This window comes from Citrus clementina, unplaced genomic scaffold (assembly GCF_000493195.1).
Source record: "Citrus clementina cultivar Clemenules unplaced genomic scaffold, Citrus_clementina_v1.0 scaffold_7, whole genome shotgun sequence".
In the NCBI taxonomy this organism is placed as follows: Eukaryota; Viridiplantae; Streptophyta; class Magnoliopsida; order Sapindales; family Rutaceae; genus Citrus; species Citrus x clementina.
In genome coordinates this window covers 17,665,865-17,686,412 of record NW_006262075.1, presented here as the reverse complement: position 1 = coordinate 17,686,412, position 20,548 = coordinate 17,665,865, and the positions used below count along the sequence as shown (strand labels likewise).

The 20,548-nt window shown below is 33.2% G+C and overlaps 1 non-coding gene and 1 pseudogene across 1 annotated transcript; both read left to right on the top strand.

The window, feature by feature from the left end:
* The first annotated feature begins 3,447 nt into the window (after positions 1 to 3,447).
* LOC112097126 lies at positions 3,448 to 3,554 on the top strand. The gene has a single exon (XR_002904783.1). It is a non-coding gene; the product is annotated as a small nucleolar RNA R71 (small nucleolar RNA).
* A 2,070-nt stretch (positions 3,555 to 5,624) lies between these two features.
* On the top strand, positions 5,625 to 11,793 carry LOC18037335 (annotated as a pseudogene).
* The last annotated feature ends 8,755 nt before the right edge of the window (positions 11,794 to 20,548 follow it).

Here is a 20,548-nt window from a genome sequence, read left to right as displayed (position 1 = left end):
TAAATCCTAACTAAACCACTTTCGCAGGTAATCGCGATTGCATTTAGCACATGCAACAAGCCTTTAAACCCCTAGGCGGCTCTAGTGGACGAGTTATAGTCTCGTGAGGGCTTCAGTGATGATACCCACAAACATCATTTAAAAAAAATAATAAATTAAATTAAAAGAAAAAAAAAACTTTAAATAAAACATGAAAAATAGCCTCAAAGATTGCCAAAAATTATATAGCTCAAAGAAAATTTCAAATATTGGCAAAGTTCTAACTTTAATTCAATAATCAATTCCATCTCTCTTTCGATTCTTATAGTGTGTGTGTGAAATCAATTCAATCAAATCCATTCCCAAAATCTTCAATATCAACAGCCTTCGCCTCAAACAAAGAAAAGAGTAGGTCAAACTAATCTTATCATCTTAATCTCCAATTTTTTTTTCACAGGCTTTTATGTGCATTTTCTTTTGATTTTTTTTTTGTTCAGCACATGCACTTGATTTTTTTCTTCTTTTTTTTTCTCAACCATAGTCAGGAGCTTTCACTCTACCCCTTAAGGTAGTCTTCTTCTCATGGTAGATTATCCTCTACATACTTGTGGTGCATAGGCCCAAATTACTCAAGGATAGCTTCACTCTTAAGGGTTATAGGTAGCTATTTCTGACTTTGGCGCCTGTGTATACTAATTTGTATTGTGGAGATAAGAATCAAGACAAACAGTCATTTACTCTATCTAAAATTCTCAAATCAGGCTGCGTCAATCTCAAATTTCAAGTCAAACTTATGAAAGAACTGATATTAGTGCTCATGGTTTAAAGAATTTCAATCAAGAGGAACTAACACAAGAATCAAGTATAAACTAAGACAATATTCAACCCTTTCTAAAAACCATATTCATTGTCAATCAAATTCTTATCATTGGCTTTTCACAAAAAAACAAAAAGAGAAAAAACAACACAAATTTTTTTTTGAATTTTTGAAATTTAAAAAAAAAATTTGGTTTTTTTTTTAACAAACAAAGCACACATTATTCCCACTCCCAAACTTATTCAGAACATTATCCTCAATGTTTCACAAACAAAAGATATGCATGCGAACAAATGAAAGAAATAATAATAATAATAATAACATAAATAATAAAAAGAAAGTTGGAGAGAGCACACCTGGATGGGCTGGGAAAGCTTAAAAAAATGACAACTAAAAAGAAAACGTTAGAAGAAATATAAATAATGAAATAAAAAAAAATCCTACTAACAAATTAATGTAAACAACAAATCAACCAGGATCAATAAGAATTTGGTGAAAACCAAAGCAATTATACAGAAAATGCCAGAAAACATAATTGACTAAGCACTGGAGCATTTTATCTATAAAAGGATGATGGTAATAAAACTCCTCAATATCACACTGCTTTGATCTCTTCTGTTCCAAGCTTTCCTGAGAGTTATCTGAAGTAGTATAAAAATCTAACAATTTAAGCACTTTAGATCTTACCACCTTTTTCATGTCAGAATGTGACCTATGTTGCATTGCTTTAGGAAGTACCTCCAACTTGAATGGTTCAATTTTCTCTTCAGGAGGAAGTGGCTCAATCTTTTCTTTCCACTTAATTAGATCTATGATAAGAGTCGAATCAAGTAAAGCATTAACTTCTTCATTACCACTATCAACATCAATAGAGAAATCAGAGTCAGTTGTGCATGTTATTAATGGATTGTCACAGTGGTTAGAAATAAGTGAGTCATCAATTGATGCTTCTATCATATCTACTTCAACGACTTCATCATCTTCTTGTGCCTGCTTGGGAACATTAAAAAATGTTTAATTCCATGGCCATGTTACCAAAAGATAATTGCATGTTTCCAGTCCTGCAACTAATATGAGCATCAATTGTAGCTAAGAAAGGACGACCTAGAATAACTGGGGTGTGTTTCTTAGGATCATGTACATACTGAGTATCAATAACAAAAAAATCAACAGGATAATAAAATTTGTCAATCTATATCAACACATCCTTTATAATACCACGAGGTATTTTCATTGACCTATCAGCAAGTTGCAGAACAATAGAAGTTGATTTTAATTCCCCTAGTCCAAGTTGCATGTAAACAGAATAAGGCAAGAAATTAACACTAGCACCCAAATTCAATAATGTTTTATCAAAACATTGGTTCCCTATAAGACATGAGATAGTAGGGGAACCAGGATCTTTAAATTTTGGTGGCATTTTACATTGAAGTAAATTGCTAGTTTGTTCAGTTAAAAACGCCTTTTTAGTGACATGTAAATTTCTCTTTTTAGTGCATAAATCTTTCAAAAACTTGGCATATGAAGGAACTTGCTTAATAGCATCGAGTAAAGGGATGTTTATACTTACCTGCTTGAAGATTTCCATAATCTCACCTGTTGAAGTCCTTTTCTTTACCTTTGCTAACCTTTGAGGAAAAGGAGCCTTGGAAATGTAAGCTGGCGGGCCACTCTCTTCTGGATCATTTGGTGATGAGTCTTGTGATGGAACTAGATCTGAAGAAGTAGGCTCAAATGTCTTCCTTGTTTGACCCTCTACTTTGTTGTAAAATAATTTTCCTCTTCTCAAGGTCATAACAGATTTTGCTTCTTCATGTTAATGGCTTGAACTCGATCCAACTTCATGCACTCCTTTGGGATTAGGAATTGGTTGACTTGAAAATTTTCCTCTTTCTCTCTCCGCTACAGTAGTTGCTAATTGACCCAATTGATGTTCAAGCTTTAAAATAGCTTGAGTGTTTGACTGAAAAGCTTGTTGGGTTGACTGAATGAAACTTTGAAGTGTTTCCTCTAAAGAAGACTTTCTTTGTTGGGGTGCAATAAATTGAGACATAGGCTGTTGGGCAGGAGGATATACTTGGTTAGGAGGGACAAATTGTTGATTGGGCATGTTAAATTGTTGCCCTCCTTGGTTTGACAAAGGTTGATTTTGTTTCCAAGAAAAATTAGGGTGATTCCTCCAATTAGGATTATATGTGGGTGAATATGAATTATTGGAGGTTTTCTCATATGATTGTAAGGCATGTACCTACTCAGAATAAGCTTCTTGATAGACTAGTAATGATGGACAATTCTGTGCTGTATGAGACAAGTTAGAACAAAGAGTACAAACCTCATTAGCTACACTAGGATGATGATTTATGGATTGATTCATAACTAAGGCATCTACTTTCCTAGAAAGTGTAGCTAGAGTGGCTTTCACATCAAAGTCATCCTTAACTTCGTATAGACTCTTTCTATAAACTTGAGATAATTTTTCCCTTTGATTTGAAAAATCCCACTGTTGAGAATTTTCAGAAAGTGAATTAAAGAAATCTCATGCAGCCCCTTCATGTAAGTTCAAAAATCTCCCACCATTCATAGACTCTACCATATGACGATTTGACATAGTTAAACCGTTATAAAAGCATTGTATAAGTCTCCATTTCTCAAAACCATGGTGAGGGCACTTAAGGAGTAAATCATTAAATCTTTACCAACACTCATAAAATTGCTCACCCTCTCTTTGATAAAAATCACTTATCTCTCTCATAAGGGCATTTGTTTTAGACATAAGGAAAAACTTAGTGATGAACTTATTACTCAATTCATCCCACGTAGTTATAGACCCAGCAGGAAGCGAATTCAACCAAGCTTTCGCTTTGTCTTTTAATGAGAAAGGGAATATACGAAGCCTAATTGACTCATCATTAAAATTTTGAAAACAAAATGTAGAACATATGTCAAGAAATTCCTTAATGTGCAAATATGGATTCTCTCTCTCTAACCCATAGAAAGATGGTAAAAGTTAAATGACTGAGGGCTTAAGTTCAAAGTGTGTTGCTGTAGTTTGTGGCAACACAATACAAGATGGTTGGTTGGCTACAAGTGGTGAAAAATATTCTCTAAGGGTTTTCTCTGCTTGCACTGGTGGAAGTATTGGCAACAATCTATTTGGGTCATCCATCACTTCTAAAGAACTAGCTTGACTACTATCAATTTTCGACTCTCTTTTAACTAAATGATTTGTTGAATCACGTTTCCAAACACTCATAAACTAACTAGACAAGGAAAAGAAAAATAAAATAAAATAAACCAACAATAATGAGAATAAACGAAATTTAAAAATAAAAGAAATCAAACAACCAAACAATGAATTTAAAGACAAATAAAAGTTTTTTTTGTGTTTTTTTTAATTAAAAAATAAAAGACAACCTAAATTATAACTAGTGGAAGAATCAAATCAACCTAGATTAAACTGACTTTCTAGCACAATCCCCAGCAACGGCGCCAAAAACTTGTTGTGAAAATTTTAATATACTCGCAAGCGCACGAATCTAGAGATAGAATAGTGGTAACAAGGTCGATCCCACATGGATTGTTATAAATTGAAAAGTCTAATTTAAATCTAAAATTAATATTAATTCTAACCTAGTTGACCAAATTGAGTTTCTAAGAAAATTAAACCAATTAAACTAAGGAAATAATTAAAATAAAGGAGAATTCAATAAGATAAGAATTACCAAGGTTTCAGAATCCACCACTATTCAACTAGTAACTATCTAAATATTCATTAAGTTTTTAGTGTGAATAACTGTCATATTGCATTATATTAATATTTCTAATTAACCCCATCTCAGGTTCTGTGGAATCCGTGGTCCGAACGGTATTAAATTAGATTTCAATATTACTATGCTACTTACTTTGAGGACGAGGGTAACATATATGTGGAAGTTGATTAATATCTCTACGCAAATTATAAGAATCCTCGATGGAAATGGGTAGCCGTTCTATGCTTTTACTAAAAGTTGACGGTCAATAAATTTGTTATAAATTAATGTTTTGGACTGCATGTTGATGGAGAATCAGCTATACAAATAGGAAAATGATAAACGAACTCAATAAAGACAAAGGGACGACAGAAACACAAGTTTAGATTGCTATTTTGACTCGTTTCAAGCATTGATTTCTTCTTCTTTTAATATTGCATGGACCCACAAGAAATAAAAAAAAAATGAGTTTGCTTCGTTTTACTCCCCCTTTTACACACACTCCCTAACCACTCATTTTACTCCCCCTCCATTGAGTTTGCTTTATTACCAAACATGAGTTTGCTTCGTTTTACTCCCCCTTTTACACACACTCCCCAACCACTCATTTTACTCCCCCTTTTACACACACTCCCCAACCACTCATTTTACTCCCTCTCCATTGAGTTTGCTTCATTACCAGACTCCCCTCCATTGAGCAGGTTTCGTTCGTTACCAGCCCTTTTTTTTTCTCGCCCAGCCGTAGATCTAGAACGGACCCCTCCATTGAGCAGGCTTCGTTCGTTACCAGCCCTTTTTTTTTCTCGCCCAGCCCCAGATCTAGAACGGACACGATCGCCCAGCCCAGATCTACTACGACGTCGCTGCTTTGGAGACTTGTAGTTGTTGCTTGCTGCATCCGTAAGCATTTCTTTTTATTTTTTTTATTTTTTTATGTTGTGGACGATGAAATTTTGAGATTGACAGTGTTAGCATTGTATTAAAAAAATTGGAAACATGGGTGAGTTGTTGTTGACAGTGTTAGCATTGTATTTTCAAAGATAAATAATTGAAAATATTGTATTAAAAAAATTGGAAACATGGGTGAGTTGTTGTTGGTGGTGTTCGATTTGATTTTGTTTGCGTGTGTGAATGTGTATCGTAGCTCACATGGTACGGCCTCGTGTTCATTTAATTCGTTGCTTCAATGCTTCTTCTTCTTCTTCAGAGACATTGAACGTCAGAGCCTCAGCCTCTGGTTTTCATTTTCTCACTCGTCTTCATAGATACTAACAGGGCATTTATTACTGCTCACTACTCTGTTTTTGAGTCTCGACTATGTGAAAATTCATTTATTTGGTTATTATTGATCGTTGAGTTCCGACTTTGGATCTATGCACTTGGGTTTTCAAAAGGGTAACCAGATTTGCTTTTAAGTTATTTCATTTTTTTTTGTTTTTATTTGGTTATTATTGATCCCGCTCCGTATTGCTTTAGATCAAAATTTGATTTTTTTTTCTTTTTGCCCTTCTTTTGACTTGGTACTATATTGGGAAATATTAATTGTTCAGAAAATGTTTGACCTAGATGCAAATTTGTCTATTTTTTAGCCAAAAAAAGAGTTCTGCTATTTGAGCCAACAAAATCACATGGGTCGTGTCCTTTTTTAGGTTTTGTCAATGGGATTTGCTGGCATTGCTGTCTTTTTAACTTACTTATGGTGATGTTCTTTCCTTTTGTGTATTGAGTTGTTTCAAGTCTAAATTGATTAGAGACTTCCAACAATGTTTTAGCGTTATGATAAATTGGTAATGGTTGAGGAGATGAATTTGTTTGCTGGATATTGGTGGTTTAGTCTGACAACCAAGATGGTGTAGTTGCCAGTGGATTAAGAGGATTTGTTTGCTGGATATTCATTTTCTCGTTTTCTTTTGGTCTGAATTTGTTTGCTGGATATTCATTTTCTCGTTTTCTTTTGGTGCAAGTTGCTGTGATCTGTCTCACTTACAGTTGCAGAAATTAGTTTCTTGGTTGATGTTGGCCTTTGTGCTTTGCTGTGAGGCTCCCATTCTTTTTCAGAAGGTTAAAATGTTACTCTTTTTTTCCCTCATGGTTTTGAAATTCTCTCTTATTGTTGGCAGTTGAAATTCTTAGCATAAAAGTCTAGAATATTGATCTAAATTTTTCCAATGTAGAATTCAAATGCCTACTCAAAGCTGTTATGTTGTTTTCAAAGGACGAAAGCCGGGCATATACAATTCTTGGCCTGAATGTCAGATGCAAGTAAATGGATTCAAAGGGAATTCTTATAAATCTTATACATCTTTGTTGGATGTCAAAATAGCCTACAATGATTACATAAAAAGGCATGAAAATTTGCCAAAGACATCCAATATGTTAGAAAATACAAAATTTATTGTGGAAACACTCGAAAATGGGGTGCAAACTGAAGTGCCTACATGTGACAAAACTATGCAAACTGATAAAGGCAGAAATGATTGTATTATTCTGCCTATATTATCCATTGTATGTTGTATTTTTGGGATAATCGTTGCTATATGTATTTTGCATAAATGAAATTGTATCCCGTGTTATGTATAAATTTAAATAATTTAAATAAAATGATTGTTGTGTATGAATTGTTCTCACGGTTTCAAATTTCCTAAGTTTTTCCTCATTTGCTTGAATTGATGCTTCATGCAAAATATATAGTGTGACTAAACTAAAATTTGACTTAATCAAATTAATTACCCCGGCTTAAAGGAAAGCGGGCGGATGAAACCTATCTAGGCTAGCAAATCTTTTAATCTCTTTAAATTATCTAATAAAGCAGCGAGGCCACAACTATAGCAAAATTAAATAGAACAAAAGATGAAGAAAGATAAGAAACTGTATGAATTGAAAAGATTATTACCTAATTAACCTAACCTTTAAAGAGCTTATATATTGTCATGCAAACATATATACGGTTCAAAATCTATTGATAGACTTCTCACTATTAAAAAAGGAAATAGCGAAATGGATTTTAATAAAAATATCGGAGCTATTCCTTAATAAACGAAAGCCTTGATAATCATTTCATTCATTTTTCATAAAATATGGACTTTCAAATTAGAAAAAGATTCTCTGCAAAAACTGGTCTAAAATGCAATTCTGGTTATAAACGGTGAACCGTTTATTTAAACGGTTAACCGATAACATCTAGAGAGCAACATATTGCCTAAAGCTCTAACCGTTTATGAAAAACGGAAAACACAAAAGATGGGATGGCTACTGGAAATTAACGGTGAACCATTTATTTAAACGGTTAACCGATAACGTCCAGAATTGAAGGTTGTCATCCTCTGGCACTGATTAACAAAACCTGATAAGGCTAAATTGTTTTGCAGGTTACTGAAGCCAAACGGCTAACTGTTTATTACAAACGGTTAACCGATAATATCCAGAGAAGCCACTTCACGCAAGTCCTTAACCGCTTAATGTAAACGGATAACTGATGTTCATTTTGCAGGTTACTGGAGACAAACGACGAACCGTTTGTTACAAACGGTTAACCGATAATATTCAGAGAAGTCACTTCATGCAAATCCTTAATCGTTTAGTGTAAACGGATAACTAATGTTCATCTTGCAGGTCTCTGGAATTTAACAGCGAAAGGTTAATCTGTCCGATAGTTTGTAACGGCTAGATTTTCAACTCCAGATATAAATAAGCTCATTCAAATTCAAAGAAGGTTGATAACAATTTGTGTTGGATTTGCATTGAGTTTTGCTTTAGAATTAAATAATTTTTAATATCTCAATTCACCCCCCCTCCTGGGTTTGCCTAGTTAGTATTTCACATACCTCCACGCTCCCTCTTTTAATCTGGTAAATGCATGCAAGTGACGATCAATTATCAGTAGGTCAAATTTCACCATCACAATCACATGCAACTATAGTATTATTAAGAGGAAAAATTTTTACCTTAAACAAATCTAACGTAATTTCAAAAATTAAAAGTTCAATTTAACACAAAACATTATTCCATCACTACAATTTCAAAGATTTAAAGTCAAATCTAACATAATTTTAAAATTTCAAAATTCAATTTAACACAACATTATTTCATCACTACAATTTAAAGGCAAAATACAAGTCAAGTATCACAATTGTTATCTTCATTACGCTGCTGCTGCTGTAGTAACTGTTGGAAATTCTCACTTTGAGATCCTTGATAAGTCATCGAAGGAGAAGAATAATGCAACTGCGAAGTATACGGTGGGACTGGTTGCTATAATACATAAAAATAAACATCATATTACATTACAGAAATATTAAAATATATGTATTCATTAATGATTTGTAAACAACAACTTACTGTGTGCCAATTTTGCCTTCCTGAACACAAAGAACTCTCGTACTCAAATGAGAGAAATTCACATACTCAAATGAGAGAAATGGAGAGAGACTACAGAACTAAAAAGTAATCTCATTTTCATTTATTTTCGTTACTTTTCTTTATTTCTTTTGATTATTTTATTCTTTAAATTCAAAAAGTAACAGACAAAGGGACAAAAGCTGCTTCATTCACGTGCCCATTTTTTGTTTCCATTAATCCCACATGGCAATTTTTTTCTGTCGTCTCTTTGTCTTCATTTCGTTCAAATAGCAGAACTCATACAAATATATATATGTGTGTGTATGTGCGCGCGTCCACATACACACACGTATATATATATCTAAAGTGTGACTGACCGGCACATCTACCCAACTATCCATCCTGCCGGGTAAATCAAACTCAAACAATTAAAATGGGAAGTCTCTCTCCGCAAATGCTAATGCACACAACGGCAACCTCTCAGCAGATTTAGAGCCAAAGAGCTTCCCTGATGAATCGAAAGCTGTCATCGATTTCATTGCTGGTTATTACAAAAACATCGAGAAGTACCCTGTTCAAAGCAAAGTAGAGCCTGATTATTTATCAGTTCGGTTGCCTGACACAGCCCCGCATTCCCGAGAGTCATTGGATGATATTCTAAAAGATGTCGCCGACTCCATCATACTTGGCCTCACACGCTGGCAAAGCCCTAATTTCTTTGGCTACTTCCAAGCAAACGCAAGCACTGCTGGCTTTCTTGGTGAGATGCTTTGTTCGGGGTTCAACGTGGTTGGCTTCAATTGGCTTGCTTCTCCAGCAGCAACTGAACTCGAATCCATTGTGATGGATTGGATGGGGAAAATGCTCAAGCTTCCATCTTCATTTTTGTTCTCCGGAACAGGTGGTGGTGTCTTGCATGGAAGCACTTGTGAATCCCTTTGTTTGAACTCTGGCTGCTGCATTGGAAACACTTGGAGGCTTTGACAACATTACCAAGTTGGTTGTTTATGCCTCTGATCAAACTCATTTCTCTCTGCAGAAATCTGCCAAATTAGTTGGTATCCCTCCAGCAAATTTTCGGCTTCTCAGCACATCATTTTTAACTGAGTTTTCGCTGTCGCCACATACGGTTCGTGCTGCTATTGAAGACGATGTCAAACCCGGCTTTGTTCCATTTTACCTATGTGCTACTATCGGGACAACCGGCGCAGGAGCGGTGGATCCCATTGAGGAGCTCTGAAAAATTACAATCGAATACAAACTGTGGCTCCATATCGATGCTGCTTACGCTGGTAGCGTGATACAGCATTGCCAATTTCTTTGGAGTGGCCCAATCCATATCTTGCAGAATCTTTTGAAGAACGGGATGAATTGCACCAGGAGGAAGATACAACTAGGCCCAACATAGAACCTGTTGCAGGCCCATCACGAACGAGAAAACCACCCAACTGGCTGAAGGATTAGGTTGTGTGAGAAGCAGGAAGTTGTGGATTCCTTTCTAGAATCTTTTATTCGTTTGATATTTTCTTTTGGCTTGACAATTGCTATTTTTTGTAACCACCTTCTGTTAGAGGTTGCAGGAGGTGAAGCATATAAGCATTGTAAGGTTTAAAAAACTGAATGAATGAAAAATACTTGAGTTCTCTTTCTTCTCTGGAATTTCCTTTCTTCTTAACCTCTGTTCTGCTCTTAACTTTTTTTCATATGTTGGAGCTGGCACTCGCTCGAAGAGTGTTTTGTTGCGTTAATTTGCTTGTGTTATAGGACAAGCGTATCGTAGCGCTTGCATTTGCCCGGAATTCAGGCATTACTTGAATGGAGTTGAGCTTGCTGATTCAGTCAGCTTGAACCCGCATAAATGGTTCCTCACTAACATGGACTGCGGTTGTTTGTGGGTCAAGCATTCTAGTTTCCTAGTGGATTCACAATCCACTAAATCAGATATTATGAGAAACAGATCACCAGCTAGCAGCACTAGTACTAACGTTGCGCCTGTTATCGACTATAAAGATTGGCAAATCGCACTGAGCAGGAGATTCAAAGCATTGAAGCTATGGACTGTGATTCGCAAACACGGCTACTCTGGCCTTATGTATCACATTCGTAGCGATGTGAACATGGCTAAGCGATTTGAGGCAATGGTCGCCAAAGACGAGAGGTTTGAGACAGTAGAGCCAAGAAAGTGTGCATTGGTTTGCTTCAGACTGAAACCAAAGCGAGAATCCGACGGCTCAGAATTGAACCGTAGCTGGTTGATGCTTTGAACGCAAGTGGAAGAGCTTTCTTTGACACAAGCAACGTTGGGTGGTGTTTATGTCATACGCTGCTCCATTGGAACCACGCTCACTCAAGACCGTCATATCGACGATTTACGGAAGCTCATTCAGGAAAAGGCCGATCGGCTGTTGTTACTGCAAGAGCCAGAGAATACAAGAGACTATCTTCTCACACTGGTTAATTCAATTAACCAACGTAACAATATACATATAAACCTTATCAGGTCCCGGAGTTACATATTTTTTTTAAATGCAAATTTGGAGATTTCACACTGCTATCAGATATTTTTACATCTGAAAAATCATTTCACAATATTGTGAAAGCATCTGACAACAGTGTGAAATTCCAAATCTGTATTTTTTAAATTGTGGACATCTGCACTAGAGAAGAATTCTCTCGCTCTCCCTCTTTATATATAGAGAGAGAGAGAGAGAGAAGGGTATGTAAGTGTGCATGCGCGGCTAGTTGGAGTCATCTGCATTCCTCCTTCTTTATATGTTATCATTATAATCCTTGCTTTTCCTAAAGCTTTTTCTATTGTTCTTCTAGCCATTGTTGTTAGAAGGCATAGCAATGGATATAGAATATTGCGCTCTTTGCCTTGCCGACCTTGCCCAGGTTCACCCTAAATAAATAAATTAATAAAATATGTTTGGATTTATATGTGCATACATACATACATACATATACATACACACACATATATATATATAGTCCTTCTCTTATACAAATACCCTCGTTTTTTTATGTAGATACATAATTAAGTCATATAGTTTAATAGAGTCAGTGCAAAGATACTATTAAACCACATGACTCTATAGTGAACCAAAAGTTATTAAATCCTTAGAACATGATTAATGATCAATCAACCTAATAAAACTGCTAGGCTACTTTTAATAAGACCAATAATATATAAATAATATGAACTTATTTTTTGAAAAATAAAATAAAAAGAAAACTTCTTATCAAAAGATCGCCCATCTTAACACTACTCTCATCCAAACATATTTAACTACGAAATACTGATGGAATCCAATGCATTAATACTGGTATGGTCACACCCAATATATGTAGGAATAGCAATGGATCGGATCTAACCCAAGATCCACATGATTCAAATCCAATCGGATCATATTTGGGCCGGACTAAAATGAATTTGGATATCGATGCGTACATCTAAAGTAGATCTGGAGTAAGTCTGGATTTATCTTAGTATTTAGATCCAGATCCATATTCACTTACCATTTAATTTTATTTTATTTTAAAATTTTCTTAACAATTATGTAATTATAAATGATAATAAAATTTATTCATAGCATATTAGTGGCATTTAGCATTTAATTAAAAATCTTAAAACTTAAAGGTATTTAAATGATAATAAGACAAAAATTAATTAAGTGTAAAATAAAATTAGGACAATCAACCTTAATTTTTTTTAAGTTTTTCACTCTACAATTTAGCCTCTTTCTTTCTCTTTAGTCTACTGCTACTTCTCCACTTCATTTGAATACTTAGATCAATCATTTAATTAGTAGGAAAATCTCTAGACTTTAGCTTTTTTTTTCCTATCAGTTTCTCATAATCTTATTTATGTTGTATAATCACTAATAAGTGGTGGCTATCAACTATAAAATAATTATGTTAATCATATATTTAGTTAAATATGGTCATAATAAAAATAATAAAGCACTAAATATAATAAATCATATTTAACTTATATGTTATTATTTAATGACATAGGAATGATGATGGTGTGGTGTGAATCTGAGAATGGTAAAGGAGACATTAGAATATTACAATGATTTTATTCCTACAATTACTTTTGATGGATATTTTATTATCTTTCTTAATTATTTGTTTTAGTGTAAAAGTAGAAGATACAATACTTATTAGATTTTTTAAACAAATGATATAATTTAATTGTTACCAATGCATGTTAGTCTTTAATTTTCTTTCTAAAAAATTATTGCTTTCTTATTATTGAGATTTAGAATTCATGATGGATCTAAAACATATTTAGATTTTAATTTTTCTTTTTGGATATAGAGCAAATATAGATCTTTATTTTTTTGTTTCGGATCTAGATATGAAGCGAAAAAACATGGATCCATGATGGATTTGGAGCAGCTACGAATCTAACTTTTTATTATGGATCTAGATCTTGAGCAAAGTAGATCTAATCCATATCTACCCCATTGCCATCCCTAGCTATATGAGATTATTGAATTTACATAATAACATAGATGAACTAATTTAAGTAGTTTCGCTCTATTTGCGTGGATGATCTAGCCAAAGTAAAATACAAATTAGACGTAAAAGATAACATAAAAAAAATTAGAATTATCTTTAATTATATTCCACAAATACACATACAAGGGTCATTTATTGGCATACACAACAAAGTACCTCTCTCCAAAGTAAAATAAATAATCAAGAGAAATTAATTGATGTGAATTTCACACTCATAATTACTTCATTAAACCATGTGATTTAATAAAGTCACCATATTAAACCACATAGTTTTATAGTGAACGGAACGCTACTAAGTCCTTAGAACATGACTAATGATCAATCAACCTGATAAGATGGCCAGGGATACCTTTAAAAAGACTCATAATATATAAAATATATGAGCTTATTTTTTAGAAGCAAAATAAATAAAGAGAAACTTCTAAACATTGATTTCGCCCAAGCATATTTAACTACAGAATTTTAATGGGATCCTGTGCGCGCATTAGTATTCATTTAGTAGCATATATAACACAGTATCTCTCACCAAAGTAAAAATAATAATAATAATTAAAAAAAAATAGATGATCTGAATTTGACACTCATAATAATTAGTAGATTAAATTAGGCGCTAAAGCTGGAGCTGGAGCTGAAGAGGCAGCCGGAGAAGATGCCCTACTACAGTAGCATACGAGCATGTCGAGTTCCTGGTCTGTGTAGCCGAATGCAGGGAGTGGGTCCGTGTACGTGTTCGCGTCAGGCCAGCTGCTGCATTCACTTGTAACCCTGTCAATGGCGCTGCAGCACTGAGCAATGTCTGAGCGGGAGACTGTGAAGAATTTGGCAATCAAATTTGAGCACGAATTCAAACCCTGAATTGCCTTGAAGCACTCATAATAGGCTTGGCCCGAATCGGGACCGTAGCATGGACCTAGATTTGGATTATTCATGTTGTTGTTGTTGAGGTCGTAGCTCCTAGATTCTGTTGCATATGCTCTGTGGCATGTCATCATTAGGACCCAAATGATGAAAAACACATTATTTTTTATGGCCATGGTGATCATTTTTCTTTTATATGTATTTTCTTTTTTTTTTGGACAGAGATGGTTAAAACTTGAAGTTTCAGGATGATTTAATTTATATGGAATAGTGAGAGGAAGAGGAGAAACAAGCAAAATGTGCCTCATTTAGTAAGTCAAAAATTAACTGTGTTAATTAATTTGTATCACAAAGCGAACTAATAAGTCTTTTGGGATATGTACATATTGTGGTATGAATTTGACTAATGATATAGTTTAGCTTAGTGGCAACGTGAAAATTAAAGGAATAGAAGTTTCTGAATAAAAAAAATTAATTTTCTGATGGATCATGATGACAACGGTTTATGTATGATCTATAGAAAGTTCCGAATTCCTCGGATCAGGAGAAATTAATATTTTATTTTGAATTAGTAATGTAAAATGCTAGATGTTCAAACAAGAAAACTATGGTGTGTGTGTGAGTGTGTGCTTTTTTAAATTAGAAAAAAAAAAGGAGAAGAAGAAAGAAAAGTGATTACAAAACCGTCATGTAAGCCGATATTTGGTAACCCCACCAACCATACGAAGAAAGCCCAATTTTGCATATTAGCTAAACAAAATCATTGCTATGGCCTTGTTAATATGATGATATGTGAAATAACTCAAATAGGATATGGGAAATAACTCAAATTCTTAGCCACCCTTTAGAAATCGATAATACTACTTAGTTTATTATTTTTACAACCCCCCGAAAATTACTCTAAGATGTTAAGGTTAAAATCTTTGCTAGGATCGCAAAAAGAAAGGTTGCAGTATTCTTCTTGTTACATTTATGGGATCTTTTAAAACAATACTATAATCTTCTCTAGTCCATTCATAGGATCTTCAATTTGAAGAAGATTATAAACACCGTATCTTTGTTTTTTCATTTAGATTCGATTGTTTTGAATCACTTATCTTGGTTATGGCGCCTAAATAAAGGCATCGCAATAAGATTGTTCTATTTTTCTTGGAGTGAAACAAAAAAATATTGTAAATTTATTATGAATATGACTTAAATTATTATAAATTTATTATGAATATGAATTAATTAGCCTCTTATTTAAGAAAAAAAATGTTTTAACCCAAGATTAGGTTCACCGAATAGTTCATAGAAAAGTGATAGGAATCCTAATATTGAAGTCATATAAAATTTGAGTATCTGTATCTCAGTATATGTCACGTAATTAATATTAGGGTGGTTGTGGGCTGGGTTGGATAAGGTTTGAGAAAATTCAACTCATCCTACTATTAAATGAGTTGAGATAAAATCAACTCAACTCAACTCAATTAAATAAATTTGTTTAACCAAATCCAACCCAATCCTTAATCATATCGGGTTAGGTTGGGTTGGATTAATCGAAATGAAGGTTAAATTAAAATTAAAATTAATTAAAGAAAAAAATAAAACGTGAAATGAAACTTATTAAAATTAAATATAAATCTATTATAACGTGAAAATTCTATTCACTATTTAGTATTCGATAAACAAAATGTAAAAAATCAACTATCTTAAAATTAAGAAAATTTCGACAACTTCTAGACTTTATTCCTATCTTCCCGAATCTCTTTTTTGAATTTCAAATTCAAACCTTTTAGATAATTAGCTAGCACCTTATCGAATAAAAACAATGAAAATGACATACAATTATATACTTTTAAGTGCTTACGAAAGATAAAGAGAAACTGAAACCTACTTTCAAAATTAAACTTATAAGATAATAAATTTACTTCTATGAGAGAGTGATTTTAGTTTTAGAATTAGAGTTTAGAGTAGTAGATGTGAGAATGAAATGGTACCTTCTAAACATAAATAAATAAATAAAAAGAGTTAAAAATTAAGTTAGCCATTTAGGTCTTTAAAATTTTACAGTTGAAGATTTATATATCATTGTTATTATTATTAACGTGGGTTGAGATGGGTTAGATGGGTTCATCATAAGTAACCCAACCCAACTTGATTATTAATTGTGTTTGAAAAGATTGACTCAATTAATCCACAATAATATATTCAACCTATTAAAATTAAATTTGGTTAGATTAGGTTGGATCAAGTCTATTGGGTCAGATTAAGCCACTCCTAGAATTGTGAGGGCACGAGTTCGAGCCCTCACAATGTTTAATTTCCTTTTTTTAATTTGAGTGAGGGAAACTTTTGAATTGTATTATATAAGATTTATAAATTAATCTTAGTAATTGTTTGATTATAAATATTATGAAATATGAGTTGTAATTAATCTCATATAATTTTTAAAAAAAATCTATTGGGTCGGATTGGGTTTGCCCACCCATAAATAATATTACTCGTTAACTTAGTTAAAAATATTCATGGCTATGTATTTACGGCATGATTTTACGTGATGATTTGGTTTTAATTATGACCGAGTCTAGGATAAAAGTCTCTTTAAACTCTTTTCAGTCTTTTGTTCAGACAAATGACACATGGATCATAGCACTATTCAAAGCTTTACTCACAATCATTACCTCCTTCCCTCACTATCAGTGAAAGCTGCCTGAGTTTCCAGTGCATTTTTTAGTATTTGTTTTGCTCATTCTAGTTGCACAAAATGATCCTGGTGATTTAATAATCAGCCACGACAGTCTCAAAAATGTTTGATAAACACTTACAAAGTTAATATTTTACTTTGGAATTTAAATTACCAATGGGCTAAGGCCGCCGTTGCCCGTACGCTAGCAAAACTTTAATGCATAGTCCAGTTTAAAAGGCTAGTCTATCTTTGTAAGACAACTGCATGTTTTAGGCTCGCCCCAATATAGAACCGCACCATCCGCTTGTGGAATCCTCACCGCGGGATTCACATCAAGACCTACAAATCCCACGGCCGCGAAGTCCACGACGTCCACGTAATTACCAGTCAAATTCTTAGCACGATAATCAAGTGCCCTCCGTAATTATTCGAGTGAATTTATTCCTTCCTTACTGATAATTTATTTTGCCTTGTTGCTTCTTTGTAATTCTCTTATCACTTTTCTTCTTCAGATATTATTTTCTTTGTAATTCTCTCATTAACTGCACGTTTTGTAAATATTTAGCATTTAAGGAAAAATTCTTAAATATAATTAATTAGTAACAAATATAATTAATAAATCGTTAGAAATTTTAAATAAACTATCGCGTTCAGCACGTACAGTTTATTGCACAAAAACATAACACTAGTAAAATTCATTCGACAATAGTTAAACAAATTAAACAATCTACATGATAGTTAGAGTTAATAATTTATTCGTTTTGAACTTAATTAATTAATTTTTTTTGGCTTGCGGCTGATTTTGCAATTCTCTTTACCTGTTATCTATAGCAAAATATTTTATAGCCCATTTTGGGCTCAATTAAAAAATAAAACAAATTAATAAAATCAAGTGACTAAACTTGCTGTTATTCAACTGTCATTAGCATTAATTAACAGAGGCACATTTTGACTTCAAAGCGAGTTGTGTACATGATCATTCTCTATATAAAAACCCTCAAAAAGTATCGAGTTTCGTTCATCCCATAGCAAACAACTACAAAGAAAATTAATCAAAAAGTTAATTATTAGTTCAGTCACCAATGGCTCTCAAAAATTTGTTTCTCATCATTTTGTTTCTAATAACCAGTCTCATTGCAAATGCAAGTGCCATGAATAAGCCAGCTAGCTACGGTCTTGGAGCAAGGCTTCAAGCCAGTGGATGGCCTGGAGGCCAATTCAATGAGTGCTTGAAGGCATATCAAGAATTGAACAAATGCTCAGCCGTGATTTACCAATTCTTCTTTACTGGCATGGCCAATGTTGCCCCCTGCTGCGGAGCCATCGAAACCGTCACAAGAAAATGCGCCTGGCCTAGTACTCTTCCTTGGTTCGGATACACACCCCAGCAAAGCAACATATTCTTGAGCTACTGTCGTGCAATTTCTCCTGCTCCCTCCCCAGCTCAAGCTTAACTAATTCTCTGCTGCTTCTGCCGCTTCTTCAGTTTCAAGGGTCTTGTCTTGTCTTGTCTTGTGTTGTTGATCTATGTGTGCTTGTTGCGTATAGTGTGAATTCAGAAGTCTTTCTTTTATATATGTTTTTATTTGGAGAAAGTCTTTTGCTGTGGATTGTCTGTACGAATAAAAAGTTATACTTGCTTATCTAATGTTTTGTTTTGTAATATTTATTCTTTGTTCTACAAATTACATTGTCAAAGACTAGAGTAACAAAATAAAATAAAAACATGCCACTGGTAAAAATATTATTAAATATTTGCATTTATAAATGATCATCTTAGATAAAATTAAAAGAAAAAAGAAATGGAAAAACTGATTCATGTCTTAGGAATTTCTTGATTTGGCATCACATAAATTTCATTTTTATTTTGCCATATGACTAAAACTCCAAACATTAAAAAAATATATATATTTCTTGTATATATTTCTCTTTAATCTTTTTCTTCCTTCTTATATAATTAATTCACTCTTTTGTATAAACCTTTCCAAAATTTATTTAATTTTAATTACTGCACTTATTTAAAATGTCGGAGGAAACCAAATTATTACAAAATAAAACAAAATTGTGCGCACTTCAAAATCAGTTAAATGATCAAGACTTCAAATGATCAAAGCTTTAATAACAAGAATGAAGTTAGCTAAGAGGGACGTAGAAACACCGGTGTACCCACTTCAAAATAAGTTAAATGATGAAGGCTTAAATGATGAACAATTTCATATTGAGAGAGAACGAAGCAAGGTGGGCAGTAGAAAGTTAGAAACACTGGTTATATTCATTGTCCTTTCCCACAGAATATTTGGAGTATAACCATGAGAAGAAGATTCAAAACTGTTTTATGATACAAAAATAGATTAAATACTTACAATTTATATATATAAATGATCGTCTTAATCAAAATAATGAAAAAAAATATGAAAAACTTATGCATGTATTCGAAATTTTTATTTTGCCAAGCTTAAGAATTTTGTGAGTTATATTTACTCATGCAAGTTTCATTTTATGTGCTATATTTAGTAGAACTCTTGAATATGTAAAGTGTTCTTTTCTATGTTTGTTGCAAATCTTTTTCTTCCTTCTTGCAGTTCATTCTTTTGTATAAATCTTTCCAAAATTTATTTAATTTTAATTATTTGACTTATTTAGAATGTTGGAGGAAACTAAATTATTACAAAATAATAAAATAAAAAATATGGCCAGAATAAAAAATCAATATAATTTATTTCTATTTAGTTAGACACATCCTATTAAAATGGCAATTTAGTTTTCTTTTTATAACCATATGTTGATCGAAGACACTGCAGCAATCACAAATATGGAGTTGAAGACTCATCACATGGTTCGTCCGCTCATCGTCGTCTAGCAAAGCAAGTTTTATTTAATTTTTTTCTCAATCTCCATATTTTAATTTGATTTACATACTATCTAAATTCAAAATCGTTTTCTTAATTTTATTTATTTATTTCATATTAATTCTAATTTAACGGCAGACATTTTTAATGGGCTTGGCCTGTAATTTCAAATTTAAAGCATAGAATGTTCAATCTCCAGCAGGAACACACTTATAATATAGTATTGCTACTTTTTTTTTTTTTTTTTTTTGCAAGATACAGCAAAGTTGTGCGTGAAATTTCCCTGGGAAAAATTTTTGAGTCCTGAAATGAAACCAGACAGGCATTTTATTCTTTTCTCCATGTGGGCCAAAGCCTACTCCCATTCAAACTGAAGACTACCCATTGATTTATTTCAAATGATTGTTCTTAAATCTATGTTGTAGCCTTTATAATCTGTATCATCTTAGTGTAGCTAAAAATACTCCTAAAGATCTGAGAGAATGAAATTAAAAGTTGTGTATCAAGTATTGGTCATTGGTCATTTGAGGACAATAATAAGTCACTACAGCTAGCCCCAAATCTTTGATCCACAGGAAAATTATGTAGAAAATAAACTCTGAGAAAAAAAAAGGCGAAACAAAACTATGATCCTAACAAACTCACAAAAATACTAGTGTCTAATAGCTTAACGTGATCTTCACGTTCTTAGTTGGTAGTATTTCATTATGTTTAGAAGTGCAGTAGTTCATTATGTTAAGAAGTGTATTACTTATTATCTCTT